We start from the raw sequence: 14,402 nt of genomic DNA on the forward strand, positions 1-14,402 counted from the left end.
GGGAATTTTTTTGAACGGCGTCCGTCTAAAAATTTAAATTTTGTATTTTTTTAAGTTTAATCCTCTGAAAATTTTAATCAATTTCATAACATTTTACACCCTTTTTTACGCAGCTTTGTAATTTACAGTATATGTTTAAGATTAATATTTCAGGAATAAAAGCCACGGTCGAGGTTTTTGAGACACCCTGTATATATAATGGATTAAAACATTTAAGAGATATTAGAGATTTTTGTTCCAAATATCTCATCAGGATGTTCCAGGTTTGATTATTCCCTTTTTATTTAATTTTTAAAATTTACTCTTAATTATATAGCAGTAGTAACATGCACAATCCCATAAACACAATCACATCGTACTTCTATAACTTAATACCGTCGCAACACCCTTTCATAATTAAATAATGAGCACGTGTGCTCATCCAGTAACTAAAACAATGAAAAGTATTGTTGTAAAATATACTTTAATATATTTTTTAATTTATTAAAATTAAGTAAAACGTTTCTAAGGAATAGAGCTAGTATCATTAAAAATATCATGTTTTAAATTTAAGGTATGAAAAAGGACTTTTGTTCATAATACACTCTGAATTTATTGAAGAAAAGCAGTGCCATTTTCATCAATTAATAATTAAAATTTGGAATAATTAACTATAGAGAGGAAAAATTCTTTCTCAGTGATCTCTCATTAGACAAGACAGAACTATGCACCAAATTTGACAGCTCTAGAGGCAAAGGGTCGACCTACAGATTTTGAAAGATTGTTTTTATCATGCATATTTCATCATGCATGCCACATGATATTATCTACCAATGATATACCAGCTAATAAACATTATCATCTTTAAAATTATGAGAGTGCTTTAAGACCACAGATCGCCAGGTTCCCTGTGTTTTCCGATATTTTTTAAGCATAAACTTTGACAAGTACTCCAGTATATAAACATTATCATGTTAATAAAGTTTGATAAGTAGAAAATCGAATATATCAGATACCTTCTCAACATGAAAAATAATCCGAATTTTCAGGCCTTGATCTCAACAATGGAAGAAAGGCCAGGATTAATATTAATAACAAATATGAAAACGATTTAAGTTCCGTTTCAGTAGTGAAATCTGTTAATATAAAATACGCTTTAAAAATCTTTTTAATAATTTTCTAGATTTTAAGTTTATGTAAAAATCAATTTTATCTTGCTATGCCTTTGAAAGTTATCATGAAAAAACTCTAAAATTTTGCTAGCTTTAGATTAATTTAAAATTTCAAAAACAAATCATTCCTTGGGAGGCGGGGGGAGTCATTCTCAAATGCCAAAATATATCTGGACTAAATTTGCAAACTCAAAATTAAACGACCTTTCTTACAGAGTGTCAATATTTTCATGCACGCACGTACACGTATAGACACAATTTCTCTCTTATTATTCCTAGAGTAGTTTATATTTCTACATAATACTATTTTCAATATATATATATATATATATATATATATATATATATATATATATATATATATATATATATATATATATATATATATATATATATATATATATATATATATATATATTATTATTATTATTATTATTATTATTATTACAAAGTGGTAAAACGTATCCCTGACATGCCAATCTTGGCGACAAAAGTTGGCTACCTTGGCGACAAAAAGAATCTTCTAGAAGAATCCAAATGGTCTGAACATTGCATCAACCGAGACCAGTTTTTCTCTGAAACTTAGAGAAAGTCCTGGAACTTTCCAAAGATTACATCACTTCCTGTCTGTGACATCACTTCCTGTGGAGAGACTATAAAAAAAGCATGGACAGCAAGCAAGCTGCAGAGCTAGTGATTGAATGCGCTGTGTTATTGCGATTGATTGGCGATATTTCTTGTTGACTGATGCAAGTGTTGTTGCTTTGTGATACTTCAGTTTTTCCTGGTAGACTTCGTTACAATAAAGAGCTTTATTTTTGTAAGATTCTGCTTATTGGATTGCCTACAAATACACCCAGAAGGAAAATTTTGTAACAATATATATATATATATATATATATATATATATATATATATATATATATATATATATCCCCACAACAGCATTAATGAACATAGTGAAAAATTTAACACAAACACGGAACTAATTGGAAGCTGATAAACTTTGTAAAGCATTCTAAATTGGTATCTAATTATCATCCTTTTTAAATATTTCTGCTGGCCAAAGGGGCTATATCGAGTAATAACGCTCTTTGAGATGCGCATTATTGAAATGAGAATTTTAAATTGATACATTTCGTATAAATGTGTCCTTCAGTGCGGAAATGATTGGAAAATCAGAACTAATTTTTATCGAAGAAATGTTTTTCACCAAAAAAGTTCTCAATAGTTTTCAATGTACAAGATGCTGGGGAATACAACTTCCTTCCCAAATGTAAGCTTTTCACAATTATTCATTTTTCTATAGACTGACAAGAAATATATGATAAGAATCCTTTCAACAGTCAATAAAATGGCTGAATTTCGAATGATTATTTTTTTCACTTAATAGTTCTTGGTGATGACTTAAAGTAAAAAAAAAAAAAAAAAAAAATCAGCAGTTGTGATGTTATCAAGATTTATACCAGAGAAGATTGAGGAATCAGTTGTTGAGGATTTTTCGGCTAACTATCCTTTCTTTCCAAGAGTCACACATCAAAACAAAGCTTAATGAGAAAAGGATATATACCTTTGATTTTTGATTTTCAAGTGATAAAATTTCATTTTTTGTAGGAGAGATCCATCCAATAGGGCCTGAGATACACCTGATTGGCCCAGAAGGTTCTAGACCCGCCTCCCAGGAACCATAAAAGGATGACAGTCTCAAGCTACAGTGAATGATATTCGGTGTCGTAGACAAGTAACGAGTCGTCGAGAGGATAACGAAGCAACGACAAAATTGTGTGGAGCCCAAGTTATTGCTGAACTCAGCTGTGTGCGGAGTCCTTTTGAAGAGTTGTGTCATGTATGGAGTAGCCAAACTGGCAAATCCTGGGGAAAAACACTTCGACACAGAAAAATTTTGTACAAGACAGTTATTGAAAGGATGTTTGCACACGAAGCAGGAGTTTGGTGCCTCCACCCAACGGTTAGATTAACAAGAAAGCTCTCTTCCATCCAAAGAAGCTTTCTGTTAGTAATTACGGGAGCATACAAGACCACACTTACTGCAGCACTTCGGGTTATCCTTGGCTTACCTGCACTTCATCTGCAGCTTCAGATGATGGCAAGAATGACTAGACTGTACAAACTCTGTGGAATCGTACATGATATGCCACATATCAGCCCATACGAATATGAACACAGAGCTACGGGCTGGACGTCACATGCCTTCAAACATCTCCAAGCACATCAAATTTCGTTGGAAGACGGTGGATGTCTCAGAATTTAGGATTTGGGATCTATGCAGATGGATCAAAATCCTCAGCAGGAGTTGGGGCTGCATTATGTGTCATGCAGGATGCAGTCACTATACGGCGGTGATCAATCAGCCTATTGAAGGAAAACACGGTCTTCCAAGCTGAATTACTAGCACTCAATAGAGCAGTCAAATACGCAAGCTCTCTTCCTACATCAGATCCAATCACTATTTACGTCGACAATAAAGCAAGTATACAAGCCTCAAATTCTCTGAAATCCAATAGCCAATTAGCAAGAGAGACTTTCTCCCTTCTTCTTGTAACCCTCAAATTAAAATCTCATGGATAAAGGCACATGTGGGCTATGACGGGAATGAAGCGGTGGACAAGCTAGACAAAACAGCGGCAAGTGCTAATCAAGATTGGAATGTAATGAAGTTTCCAAGATGTCAGCTGAAGAACATCCTCCAAACCGAGATGAATGACGAGATGGCAAAAGGAATGGGAAGAGACGAAACAGGCTGGTCCACATTCAACATAATACCGAAAGTTTCTCTCCACGCGGACTACTGGAACAAAGCGGATGTCTTTTTATCTACTGGACACGGCCCATTCCCGACATACCTAACAGATTCCATAGGGATTGCAATACCTGTATACCGGGATACCGAATACAGGTATTTCGAGCCATTTGTACAATTTTGTAATACCGGTATTCACAAGTTTAAATACCGTTTTTTCGGTATTTACTAGAATTTTTTTAAATTGTCTCCAAAATATGTTCAACGGATTGTAAAACCCTCCGCGCTTTTGCTCATGCGTTAGTATGGGTTTAATTCGACAAAATAGGGGTGAGAGGAAACATGAAAGGAGGATATGTTTACATTTAACAATGAAGACTAGTGGTTTTATGAGACGTAAACATTACAGATAATTAGTAATACAGAAGGAAAAAGGAACTAATGCACAGTAAAATATTTGAGAGCAATTTTTATTTAATATAAGGGACAAAAACATTAAATTATGAAGAATAAATAAAAAATTTCTGTTCTTAAAATTTTGTAGTTACTTTTTTACAAAGTAATGATGATCTTTTTTATATTAAAATGTTTGTTTTTTATATGTTATTAAATTTTTTCAAGAATATTTTAATTCCCCGTTTTCTGCTTCTTGGTTACAATATTTAATGATATCATGTAAAATTATATAATATTTAATGATTTATGCAAATTCCTGAAAGCTTTATTATCACTTTTGGCTACACATATCAAAACAAAATTTTGAGTTAAAATAAAATGCTGTCAAAAAGAACAGCACACATCACTATCTGAAGAATTATATATTACATTGAAAAATCGCACAAAAGAAAGGCATACCGAAATAGAAAATGTCTTACGGTATTTACATAATTATAATGATTTTAAAAATAAAAATGAAAAAAAAAGAAGAAAGACTAACCAATTCAAATCTGATCACGCTTACAGCAAATTTTCTTAAAATTTTTTACCAACAAACCTATTCACATTCAGAAGAATTCGGTACAGTTATCGAAGATTATGTAGACACTAATGTCGATAATGAAAAGGAATTGTCTCTTGAACAAAAATTAGAATTAGCGATAAATAAAAAAAAATTACAAATCGAAATACAATACAGAAATCAGCTATATCCAAAACCATCCGACGAGAAATCAATTTATTTGAAGATGAAGGATTTAGAGGTAAATATTTGGAAAAAGTATATCGCGCATTGCTAACAGTACCACCAACTAGCGTAGATGCCGAAAGAGCGTTTCCGGCAGCTGGTAATTTTTGCACAAAATTACGGTCCAGGTTTAATGACAGTACAATTGATGCATTATGTTTTATAATATCACATTTCAAAAATTTGTAATAGTACCACAGACTGAATAGTGATATTTACACTTTTAACAAACAAAATGTTCCTTTACTTTTTTTGGTATTCTTTATATACTGTTATAATTTGTAAGCTAGAAATTATTTTTTGTGATATTTACACCCTCTAATAAAATTAGTAAATAAAAAAAGAAACACCTGTGCTTTCTTTCTTTTTCTAAAATTTCTACTACCGGTATTAAAGCCGGTATCCCGGTATTAAGATCTAAAAAATACCGAATACCGGTATTGAACTTTTGGTCCGATATTGCAATCCCTACATCTGGCCAACTCTCCTTGCTGTAGCTGTGGGGAGATAGGATCCCCAATTCACTATGCCACCGAATGCCTACTGATTCTCTCATGGCACATGAGAAAGCCAGAAACAAGTCTCGAGGAAGAATGGTACAGGAGAGTTACATCGAATACCCTTTCACGCAGTAAGATCTACTCCATAGTAAATCATATTCATAAATACCAAGACCTCGTCAAAACTACGCAATAGCTGAGACCAAAATTCCACAAGTTAAAATCAGCAGAAATTATAACTTCAAAAGTGCTCAAATGTCCCTCAAAAATGCAATTCTCACGAAGGAAATCAAAACCACAAGACTCAGACGGACGCTACAGATTTCTGACTCTGCAGTGATTGTTTATATGCTTATACATGTCATACAGATGTTCTCAATGTAATTTATCAATTTTTTCCTTTCCAGTTAGTAATCTCATTTTCCTCTAAGTTCAACCCATTGTCACCATTTGTTTAAGTATTCTTGTCCCCTCCATTTAGTTATTACTTCACCAAAACATTGAATATAGTAGTGTAGGATTTGACACCGGGGGGATTCTCTCTGGAGATCCCTGGATGGTTTGTCGTCTCTTTCTTTCCTTTAACATTTTTTCTTCTTCCTTTCATCGTATGCTCATCCAACTGGTTAAATAACTTAGTGTTATAGGCATCGGGGCACAGGATAGCGTTATGGTGTGTGTGTGTGTGTGTGTGTGTGTGTGTGTGTGTGTGTGTGTGTGTGTGTGTGTGTGTGTGTGTGTGTGTGTGTGGAGAGAGACAGTATATATGCTGGTAGCGAATGGCGGCTAGTAATAAATATAAAAACAATTAAAATATTTGCAGATTCCTTATACATGACTAATTTATATTATTAGTAGATTGTACTTTATATTCGCCAATATACCTGATAAAAGTCGTGCTTCTAATTTTCTGCAAATGGCGCATTGTATCTGTTGCCTCCATATTCACCACAAAACTCAACAGCATTTGCAAAAATATTATAACCTTCGTTATCTGAATTATTGTCATACAAGTTATTTGTAACTAAATTTTTATCATCAGTAGAAAATGTTTCAAATATTCATCTACAATGGTAAACCTTTTTTTCTTTTAGCAAAATTTTCACCTTCATTTGATTTCCTTCGTGTTCACACTTTTTTCTTCCTGTTTAATCTTCGTTTCTTTCATTGCCTGATTTATTATTTCTCTTTTAACCCAAAAACTTAGACACATTCGTTTCAGCCCCCAATTCCTTTATTATTTCCTTTCCTTTCTTTTAGTTTCAAATTCATCAAAATGTTTTTCATAACATATGCTAAAATCGTTATAATTATAGATAAATGAATTTATTCACCCTGAAGGAAACCTTGTGAAAAAAAATTATTTCTTTTATGTTGATTTTTTTTTTTTTTTTTTTGCTTTTTTTTTATTACAAATGGAAATGTTTATAACTTATTCAATGCTACATTAAAATCTCACTGTTACTTTTTAAGATGTTTTTAGAAGTCCAACAATTCCTGACAGGCTATCCTGCCTAGAAGGGGCAAGTTCTTTAAAATATCACCTTGGAAAAATTTTATTGGTTGTTAGATTTTAGTCACTTTTGTCTTTATTTCTCTTCTTTCTTGTCAATGACTAAATATTCTAAATTTTGCGTGAGTGCCAATTCTTGATGTTTAAATCTATCAGGATTTACAAGATGTAATCCTTTAAAGCGAAACCTTCCTTTTTCAATTGCTGCTACTTTCATATAAGCCTGATTGAAAATATAGTCAAATTCAAATAGTTATCTTCTTCTTGTACATATAAGTTCATGAATTTGTCATGTTTTCTGTTGAAATCTCTTTTAAGTGGTCCAAAAAGACCACATCATGAAGTTGCATTTTATGTAATGCAGGTGGTGGTATGGGAATCATATGAATGATTATGATGCTGGCGAGAGAACTCGTAGCTGGACAAGATTGTAAGACTACCATGGTAGCTTAGTACGAGGAGAACTGGGTCATATACTGAACTTCACGAAATACTTTAACCATTTAAAAAAAGTACATCATTAAACCATCTATCATTGGAGCATTTGTACAGTACTTCTGTAAGTCTACCTTTTTGATATACGAAAATATTCTCTTTCTTGAAAAGATGCAAAATGGCTGGACGTATAGTCCAGAACCGTTTAAGCATATACAATTATAATAATTCACCCCTCTCTCAGAAAATGACATCATGAATCCATTTTTCCCTCCCGGTAATTCTTTTTCTCTAATGAGGCATCTGAAAAAATGTAATGAAAAAAAAAGTGAGGCTAAAAGATTTATTGGGTTGAGTCTTCAGTGCAATTTAACTGAAAGTCTGATGGCGCCGATATAACAACTGGTTGGCGATCGTAATTTACAACAAGTAAAGACCCTCATTCATAAAAAAATATAACTCAAAAATGTAGATTAATATTAGTTAAATGCCTACTTATACTAATTGCAAATATAAATTAAAATCACTTACCTCTAGCCTTGCAAAAACAGAAATTATCATCGGCGAAAAGCAATAATTTCTGAACTGAAGAGTACAGCACTAATCAGAATCTGAGGCAATCTGAGTCTGGCAGTGTGAAACAGTTTCAACCTGAGGCAATGTCTTAGTACCCCGTCTAGTAGGTACTGAGACAGTGTGAGTACTCTTGACTGCATAACATATCGGGACCTTCGGAGCGGTTATTGTTTACATAACATGACTGCATTACTCAGCACGGTACTGATCCCCTGGTCTTTTCCAAATTCCTGTATTCCATTAAACTTGTGCTGTACATTTTAACATGTGTATATTTTCTTTAATTTAATTTACCAACACAGAGTCTACTATAACAAGTCTCTGCAGTTCGTATTTCCAATACCAATGTTCTAATGTGAAAACGACTTATTTCTATATTTTTAGTCAGTTCTTAAAGTTTATAAACGACCTTTTAAGATATTCTGTATAGAACAAATTTTAATCAATTCAGTTGAAAATTTTAAATTAAGATTACCATTTCAGTATATGAATCTATGAAAATAATCAGTAAAATCAACATCCCAGTCTACCAGCGATAACTACAGGTCCGATCTTGCCAGTTTTCTCTCTAGATATAGTCATCAGTATCTATCTGCTCTCTGCTACTCTCCATTGTTAAGCGAAATCTGAAAAAAAAAACTTTATTATGCATTCTCAATGTGAGGGAGTTGCTACAAAGTCATTCAATCTCAATCACTACAGCAATTTCATAAATTTTTATTTTATATGAGTTCCTCTTTTTTTTTATTAATTTCTTTAATTTTTAACGGTAATTTCCTTAATTTTTTTATCAAGACTACTGCATATGTAATCAATGATCTCCTGAGCTCTCCTTCATCCTACATTTTCGAGATACATTGCAAAATAAAACCATGACAAACCCTCCAGCCTCAACAATTGGACAATTTCGCTAATTTTATTCGCCACTACAAGTATACCTAAACAATCAGAATGCTTTATGTCCATTTTAGAAATATAAAAAAAAAATCAATACTTTCATTTTGTAAAGCCTTAATTCATTGTTATTGGTATTAGCTCATTGTATGCTAAGTTAGTTTGTCAATACTAATTTAATGTTACTAATATCCTGGACTAATATCTGATCACTAAGGGAAATTAGTAAATTTTTAAATCGCAATCAATCGTAATTCATTGATTCACAGTATTCCGATCGACAATAGACAGAAATGTATCTAGCGCGATTGTATCAACTGAAACCAAAATTTTATAAAGTAATTTTTTATTGGTTAATGATGTAAATTCTAAGCCAATCCGATTCATGAGCCTGATTGTATGATCTTAAACCAACATTTTATAAAGTAATTTTTTTATTGGTTCATGATGTAAATTCTTAGCCAATCCGATTCCTGAGTCTGATTGTATGATCTTAAACCAACATTTTATAAAGTAACTTTTTTATTGGTTCATGATGTAAATTCTTAGCCAATCCGATTCCTGAGCTAGACAGAATTCTGTTCAGACATTTTTCTATGTATGTATGTACATTTTTCTAACCGTATATTGGAATCTTTGTTATAAAGAAGACAGAAGCTTTTTAATACATCAAATGCTTTTATATCAGTCATTTGATTTATTAGTTATTTATGCATGTGATTAAATTATAATAAATATCAAAAATAATGTATAATAAATATTAAAATAATGTAATAATATATCAAAAATAATGAGAAGATTATCAACATTTTAATTAGATTCAAGGAACATTCATTATAATCAAGGAACTTCTACTCATTAATGAATGCGGAACAAATGAGCAATTGCCAGCTTAAGAGGGCTTGTTGTAATTGAAATAAAAGCTTTTGCAAGGCATCATCACAAACATTACATTAAATGCTCCTTTATTGGTAGAAATTTACAACCATTTAAGTTTCCTAGATATTTTAAGAACACATCGTCCAAAGGAAAACGAGAAGCTTCAGTGAAAGACAAATGAGCAATTTTATTCCTCATTTCAGAAAAAAAGGTGCATTCCTTCTTCCAGGAAGCGCGAATTTAATTTTTTCTTTCTCCCCATATAAACACATCCCTCATCCGGAATGGCAGAACGCGAAAATAAATAAAATATAATGCAGCTCGGTATGGTTATAAGAAATAAATCTCTCCCGTCTTCTTCTCGTAAAACACCTCTTTCTTGGAAGTTTGGGAGGCATTTTCGTTTTTATTTTAGCTCATTCCTAAATCTCCTTTGGTGTGTGTGTGTGTGTGCGTGTGTGCAGAACGCGCCGGAGTTGCAATGAAAACAAAACTTTGCGTGGGAGGATAGCCGGAAGAAAATCTCCCGGATCAATGGAAATCAATCCCGTGGAACGGGAAGATCCGGCAACCCAAGAACGAAATGACCCGGGCACTGGTCCAGGTTGTCAGTTATAGAGGGACTTTGATTCGAGGTAAAATAGTTTAGAAGGATAGTTATCGAGATTTAATGGCGATTCTGAAATATGGATTTTTATTTTCTCCTATTGGGGAGAATGTGTTGTAATTGTCAAAAAATTTTTGATTAGAGATTTTGATATATCTATGCATCTCAATTTTTCATGAATAATTCATATTTTCAGGGGAAAAACACCATTTAGGGAATATGAAAGAAAGTTTCTACTAGGAGGCTATTTAAACTGGTTTTTATTTTAGATTAATATTTCATTTTGAAGCTAAATAAGCTATCTCGTATTTTAGGCGTGCTATAAAAAAGATAAACAAGACACGGAAACTGGAACTCCTACGCCCTGTCAGAGGATATTTAATACACAAAGGAAGATATAACCATTATTAGATCTAGGGGTTATATGCGAACCTAATCTTGCACGAATTAAGAGCAAAGCCAATATTTGGATCAACATATCAACCATGTTCCCATGTTTAAAATGAAATAATTAAAAATGTAGCATATAAATTAATACAATGAACATATTAATTAAAATATTTTAATTTGTTCAAATCTTAAACAGAAATAATTGGAAGTGTTAAATATGAATTTTCTTAAAAGTCGATCCAGATATTGAGAAAAATAAATTAATAAAATTTATTGTCCCTTCGAAACTTTCCCTAATCAAGATGCTATCCCCTTTCCCTCTCGCTTAAAAATTACCAACCTTTGGTATGGAGGTGAAGGGTACAACGATTCAGATTTTTATTTTGAGAGCTCTGCACATGAGTGTTTTGAACTTCTTATTATAATCACGAAAATCATATATGTCTTTTGAACAATTTTTTTCAGACAGATTGAAGGCAAAATCTGCCATTGAATTACAATTTCAATAACATGTCCAAGGCGTTGCATTTTTAAGTTATCCCGATTATATGCTCAATATCTCTCAAAATTTGAAGGCTGTAGGGAGGAATCACAAATTATCGTGAATCACAAATTATCGTGTTTCGAATTATTGTGTATCACATGCATCTAAGAAGGTAAACTGATAGGCAACGAATAAATAGACGAATTTAGACTAAATAGTGATACAGGGTTGCGGGTCTGCTGAGAAAAATATATTGCAAATAATATTCGCTAGCTTATTACATTTTAAAATTACCATGTTCTCGTTCACAGTGACAAACATAAAGTTTTTTGTCATTGTTGATGCATCTTATACAAAATTCAATTCTGATACTGCATTTCGGAATACCAAGTTCTCTTGCATATTGGCATTCATAAAGTTTTTTTTGTTGTTGATGATGATGCATCTTGTCCAAAATTCAGCTTTAGTATTCAAGTCAGAGACAAAATTTTGGCGTAACGACAACATGTCGAATTTTGGTGATAAGGTTACATGCTAAATTTCACTCATTCATTGTAACTATAAAAAGAATTGATAGAAATTGCGTTTGAAATTCATTTTGAGAATTCCATTAAAGTTGTATAAAAAATTAATACAATTAATATCGATATCACCGAAAATGCTATCTTTTGAATAATAAAGTGGTTTGAGAATGGCTGAGGAGTAAAAGGTGTTCCGAAGTTATTGAGGAAAAATATTAAAATCTCGATGAATTTGCATGTGAATAAAAATGTTACTAACTTGTGAGAGTATTCTCCCTTGAACTTTCTTGTATACTTTCCAATATCGCCATTCTTTCGTATAAACTTCTGGATATAGAGTATGGCCTCGAATAATCTACATGGGCACTAAAGAACGATGATGATGATGATGTCGTGTCCGCGTTACCAAAGAAAGGGGGTGCAGTAGCCTCTGAGGGTAAAGACCCCTGAGCAACCGAAGGCAGAGACTTCTAGCTCATGAAACTCACACACATTCGCTTACACAATCCCTTTTTACAGGGGGGTACATTCACACACCTCACAGATAGAACACAGATGAAGAGCAGCCATGCCCGACCCATTACGCCCAGATCACGAGGACGACGCGCTACCCCTATGCCAGGACGCCGGCACTAGAGAACGATAGTTTCGAAATATACATCTTTGATGTGAATATAGCATTTTTACTGGATCTATAACGAGAATATATATTTCGGACGCACTTTTACTGGTTGATTGTTATAGAAATTGGCACGAACTACAGTTGTAGTCATAAGATAGCATAGTAAATTTTATTGATTTAAGTTATTATGTTTATGAGTTATTGTGTTTACATACAAGGAAAAATACAGATTGATAGATTGCCAAATATTTGGTAGATTTGGTTCAAAATACGGAAAGTATCTCTATTTTAGAGGATAAACCAATGTACTAAATTTTAGCTATCTAGCTCTTAATGTTTTGTAGTTATCGAGTTCCTTATTCTCGGACCTCCAGACAAAAAGATTTCCTGTAAATGGGATTTCTTTCAAAATTTGATAGAAATCTACCAATTTGGATTTAATTCTGTATACCAAATTTCATCTGACATTCACATTTCCCAGACATGTGTTTTTTGAACTCAGGGAGATCTGAAGCGTGAAGATTCATCAAAATTTTGAGTCCGAATTTTTTGACGATTATAATACTTTCTTTACATTTCGTATACATGAAAGTAAAACTGGATTTTTCATGTTGCGAAAAATTGAGAATGTGTGTGTGTGTGTGTGTGTGTGTGTGTGTGTGTGTGTGTGTGTGTGTGTGTGCGTGTGTGTGTGTGTGCGTGTGTGTGTGTGTGTGTGTGTGTGTGTGTGTGTGTGCGTGCGTGCGTGCGTGTGTGTGTGTGCGCGTGTTGGCCCTCTATAGGGAGCAGACTGATTGTCCAAAGACTCTCAAGTTTGGCGTGGATGTACTGTGGAAAAAGGAAAAAAGCATTATTTCGAGAAGAATTTTATTTTTGAAATTTAATTTATAAATTTAATTAATTAAAAAATTAATCAAGATTTTGGTGTTTTCAATGATAAGTCTCAAAAATCTAGTCGCAGAAAACTGATTTATATACTACTATAAAATTTTTGATAGTGTCTCTTCATTATTATCAATTTCATAGTCGTAAAAAATATTTTTATTTCAAAGTTTCATCAAAGATTTAATCATCTGATGTTCTTCCCTTATCAAAAGCTAAGTAATAAGTATTTTATATGACATATATGTAGTTAACACGAAAAATAAGAAAATCAAGATGTAGTACCGCGGAACACAAAACAGATGAATAGGGTATTTACCATATTAGTAGCATTATAATGTCATGGACTCATTTTATTAGGATGGTTCATAAAGACAATTAACAGGCTGTTAAAATAACATGGTTTTGACAATTGTCATAATTTGATGCTTAAAATATTTTGTTGAGGCTATGAAAAACAAGTTATTCGTGAGTGATTTATTTGGAAATAAAACACAACCAATATAACAGGCGTATCAGATAGTCGCCAAGGGAAGAAAATTGAGTTTATAATAGTATCCAAAGCCAGATAATATATATATATATATATATGTGTGTATGTGTGTGTGTGTGTGTGTGTGTGTGTGTGTGTGTGTGTGTGTGTGTGTGTGTGTGCGTGGTGTTTAAAAATGTGGTCAAAAATAAATGTTTTTCACATTATGTCAGAGAACTTAAATTGCATATGTGGGTAACAAGCGCGCTTACGGTTGATATACGATTCTTGTGTCCTAAAAATTGACTTCAATATGATTTAAACATCCTTTTGTTTATCATCAGATATGTGTTCTATTTTTTTCCGGGGTTTTACATCAGAATTTTTTGTATTAAGTTACAAAAATCTTGGTACACGCCTTTCTTAATTATAATTTATTTTATAATATATTCTATCAGCAAGCCAAGCGTATTAGAATACGTTTCGAGTAGTTTTTATGCCTAAGGGATTGGAAATTACATCTGCTTTTGAA

The sequence above is a fragment of the Argiope bruennichi genome, chromosome 3 (genome assembly GCF_947563725.1).
Source record: "Argiope bruennichi chromosome 3, qqArgBrue1.1, whole genome shotgun sequence".
In the NCBI taxonomy this organism is placed as follows: Eukaryota; Metazoa; Arthropoda; class Arachnida; order Araneae; family Araneidae; genus Argiope; species Argiope bruennichi.